This window comes from Orycteropus afer, unplaced genomic scaffold, assembly GCF_000298275.1.
Source record: "Orycteropus afer afer isolate SDZICR_OR568_19922 unplaced genomic scaffold, OryAfe1.0 scaffold00073, whole genome shotgun sequence".
NCBI lineage: Eukaryota > Metazoa > Chordata > Mammalia > Tubulidentata > Orycteropodidae > Orycteropus > Orycteropus afer.
The window spans coordinates 7,311,656-7,316,668 of NW_006921660.1; positions in this window are offsets into that span (position 1 = coordinate 7,311,656).

The window sequence follows — 5,013 nt, forward strand, 5'->3', positions numbered from 1 at the left end:
CCAGCTGTTCCATGGAAGGAAGACAGGAAATCTACTTCAGTAGTGATGGTGAGTTTGTTTGTTTGGTTTGATTTTCTGTTTGAAGGACTGCCTCTTGGTCTATGTACAGGTTCCTCAAGAGAACAATGAAGTGTTCTGGAATTCTCATTCTTTGAAGTGTTATGCATTATTTGCTATGATCCACACAGTTGAATGCCTTTGCATAATCAATAAAACACAGGTAAACATCTTTCTGGTATGCTTTGCTTTCAGCCAAGATCCAGCTGAGATCAGCAATGATATCCCTTGGTGCATACCCTCTCTGAATCTGGCTTGAATTTCTAACAGGTCCTGTCAAAGTACTGCTGCGACTGTTTTTGAATTATCTTCAAAATTTTACTTTCACATGGTAATAATGATATGATTCAATAACTTCTGCATTCAATGGGATTACTTTTTTGTTGAATGGGTACAAATATGGATCTCTTTCAGTTGGTTGGCTAGGTGGCTACCTTCCAAATTCCTTGGCATGAACAAATGAGTGACTCCAGTGCTGCATCTCTTTGTTGAAACATCTCAATTTGTATTCCATCAGTTCCTTGAGCCTTGTTTTCACCAATTCCCTAAGTGGATCTTGGATTTCTTCCTTCAATATCATGGGATCTTGAGCATATGCTAACTCCTGAAATGGCTGAATGTCTTCCAGTTCTTTTTGGTATAGTGACTGTATGTATTCCTTCCATCTTCTTTTGTTACTTCCTGTGTCATTCAATATTTTGCCTTCAATATTGCAACTGGAAGCTTGAATTTTTATTTCAGTTCTTCTAGCTTGAGAATTGCCAAGCATGTTGTTTCCCTTTGATTTTCCATCTCCAGGAAATTGTCCATCTCCTTGCATATTTCATTATAACACATTACTTTGTCCCCTTGAGCTGCCCTTCAATATCTTCAAATATTTCAGATATTTTACTTCATTATTTCTTCTATTACCTTTAGCAACTCCCCTTTCAAGAACAAATTTCAGAATCTCTTCTGACATCCATTTTGGTCTTCTCTTTCTTTCCTGTCTTTTTTATGACCTTTTGCTTTTTTCATGTATGAGTTTCTTTAAGTCATCCCACAATTCCTCCAGTCTTCAGTCATTTGTATTCAATGTGTCAAATCTATTCTTCACACACTTTCTAAATCTAGATGAGATATAGTTCACATTATATTTTGGCTCCCCTCAACTTGTTTCAATTTTCTTCAGCTTCAATTTCAACTTGCATATGAGCAATTGATGGCCTGATCCACAGTCTACCCCTGGCTTTGTCTAACTGATGATATTGAAGTTTCTCCATTGCCTCTTTCCACAGATACAGTTGATTTGATTCCAGTGTTTTCTATCTGGTGAGTTCCATGTTTATAGTCACCACTTATGTTGTTGAAAAAAGGTATTTGCAATGAATAAGTCTTTGGTCATGCAAAATTCTATCACATGATGTCCAACTTCATTTCTCTCACCAAGGCTATATTTTCTAAATATGATGTTTCTCTTTTGCTTCCAACTTTTGCATTCCAATCACCAATGATTACCAATATATCCTGATTTCATGTTTGGTCAGTTTCAGACTGCAGAAGTTGGTAGAAATATTAAATTTTTTTCATCTTTAGCTTTAGTGGTTGGTGTGTAAATTTGAATAATAGTAGTATTAACTGGTCTTCCTTCTAGGCATATGGATATTATCCTATCACTGACAGCATTGTACTTCAGTATTCTTTTTGATAATGAATGTGACACCCTTCCGTTTTAATTTGTCATTGTCAGTATAAAAGATAATATGATTGCCTGATTCAAAAGGGCCAATACCAGACCATTTCAGCTCAGTAATGACTACAATATCAATCTTTATTTCATTATTGACAACTTCCAATTTTCTTAGATTCACACTTCATATTTTCCACATTCCAATTACTGATGAAAATTTGCAGCTGTTCCTTCCCATTTTCAGTTGTGCCACATCAGGAAATGAAAGTCCAGAAAGTTTTACTCCATCCACATCATTAAGGTAGACTCTACTTTGAGGAGGCAGCTCTTCCCCACTAATATTTTGAGCATTTTCCACCCTGAAGGGCTCATCTCCTGGCACTGTATCAGGCAATGTTTCCCTGATATTCCTAAGGGTTTGGTGGCCATTTTTTTTTTTTTCCCCCAGAAATGGACCTGGCCAGTCCTTCTTCCCAGTGTGTCATAGTCTGAAAGCTCCTCTGAAAACTGTCCCCCATTTTTGGTCCTGCTTGTATATGAAATAACAGTGGCATAGCTTTCCGAATCATAGCAACATGTGAGCTGCCACAGCAGGACAAATTGATAGATGACTGGTTGAAAATACACCAATGAGTAAGGACTCATGTTGACCCTATTAATCCATGAACAAGTAAGTGTAGCATTTTAAAATTTTGCTGGCAGTCTGGTGAGCTCTTTTAAAGATAATCACTCACTGTTATCTTTTTTACTCATATAAGGGCTATGAGTGAACTTCCTAACTATCCCTCAGCTTAACACATAGATTTCTTCAAGGCATGAACACTATTTCACCCTAATTGATATTATTTCTTTTCATAGTTGGCATTGTTTCTGGCTTCTTGACTCAGGTGGATTATGTGAAAAGCAGATGCAAGGGAAGGCTTTAACCTGTTTGAAAGGAGAAAGAGGTAATAAATCTAAAATACAAAATTAATTAGAAATTAATTCAAGAAGAGAATATAGCTTCCTGACTTTATTGCCATCTTCAAAGGAGACCGGGAGGTGGTAAAATTTCCTTTGTGCAGTAAAGTAGAACAGTCTTATACAAATTCCATTTAATTAATTATTTTCATTTAAAATATCTCTCATTTTAAGAGATAGGGACCTTCGGAACAAATAGTAAGTATAAAAAACTTTCAATTATGTTCTAATTCAGGGAAGATGTGGTCTGCATAATACAAAGGGGATTAGCAAAGTCAATCATCTCTTTTTTTCAGGAATCTTTATATGTACTTCAGTTTACTGGCACCTGGTAGGCATGGGCTGGCCCCTCCTATACCTGTATTCCATCTTGCATCCCTCCAGGCCTATCACCAGTGGATTGATTCTCCAGCTTAGAGGGGTAGTCTTGGTCTATTGTAGAAAATAAGCAAGACACAGTATCTCAAATATAAAAGGCATTTAAAAGATATTTTTGGAACATATGTACATAGTTAATTTCAAAGGACATATATTGCCAAAATTAAGAGAGTGGGAATAGACAGAAAGAACCAAAGGGATATGCTTCAGAAATAGATTTGTGTAAGTACTATTAAGACATATTCCACAAATTTTGTTATTAGTGACAATTCTAGATTTGTTTCTACTTTAAAATGTTCTAAAAAGAATCATGAAATTCTACCTTTCAATCTTTGGTCTATCAGATTGCACTATCATTCCTTGATGTCAGGATAAAGGATAATTAACAATGGCCAACTAACAACTCAAATTGCAATAATCATGGCAGGAAAGAGGTTAGTAAAGATTATATCCCCAAGATACTGAGAGCACAGAAAGATGAATTGTGGTAATCAATCATCCGTATTACCTCTTTGAGAATGAATGAAGTAAAATAGTAATCATTTTTTAAGATGATACAATGATGAATTTTAATACTTTGGAAAATTTTCACCTTAAGAAGTCCTTAAATCTAGCAGTATAATAGGAAATAAATTCTGTACTTGGCTTGGTTATTGTCATATTTCTATACATGATTCAAGAGTCATTGCAACTCTCATTTGAGGAAAACTTTACACCAATGGTTCCCAAAGTGTGTCCCACAGACCATCAGTAACAACATCATTTGAGAGCTAGCTTTAAATGTACATTTTTGGGTTCCTCCAAGATCTGTTTAATCAGAATCTCTGGAGTTGGAGCTCATCAATCTATACTTTAACAAGTTCTCCAGATGATTCTGATTGATGCATACACAAGTTTGAAAAACATTTAATGAAATATGAAAATTTGTAAGCACATATTCCCATCAAGAAATCTGAAAACAAGATAAAGGAAGAAGAATGCTTTAGTCTCTAATTTAAATGTTTAATCATGGGCTATTCATCTTATCTCTCTCTCTCTCTCTCTCTCTCTCTCTCTCTCTCCTCTTTCACTAGCTTTTTATTGCTTTTATACATCTGTCTTTGATTTCTCCAAAGGCAGTAACTATTTCATGCTCATTCTATATAGGTAGTACCTGAGTTACAAGACTATTGTTTCAGTTAGAAATGTGGTTGTTGCTGTGTTCCTCTGAGTTGATTCTGACAGAGTAGAAATACCCAATAGGGTTTCTCTAAGGCTGTAGTCTTTATAGAAAAAGTCTGCAACATTTGTTTCCCCTGGAGCTGCTGGTGGGTTTGAATTGCCAGCCTTTCCAGTTAGTAGCTAAACTCTTAACCACTGTGACACCGGGGTTCCTTATCAATTAGAAATAATCCTGTTGAAATTTATTTTGGCTCTGGAATCATGTGCCTTCAATTTGAATGATTCTTCACCAGATGACACTAGCAATTTTTGATCTGAAACTTATTTTCTAATTCTTTTGCCAGTTCTGTGATCTGAGAGTGAGGAAAGCATAGGTACACTCATAACACTGACTCAACTCAAAAGCATTATTATATTAAACATAAACTTCATTAAAAAGCATAACCCATTCATCTCAAACAACTACTTTTACTTTTTGTAACCTTTATTTCTATTTATCAAACTATGGCTAAGAACTCTTTGGTAGGAACAATATGTCCACATCTTTTTAAAATTTTTAAATTACTGGTCAGATAGAGACTGGTGGAACCCTCAAGACTATGGCCCTGGGTTACCTTCAAGCCTAGAAATGGACTCATTTACATGGATTGGCCCTCAGCCCAACAGTAGAAAGACCTATATGGAGAACACCTACCCCAGGGTGATGTACCCACCTATCTAGGGATATGCACCGCTTGGATCAAGCAGCTATGAGACACCAGTGGGTTAGCATTCACATACAGGGAAGG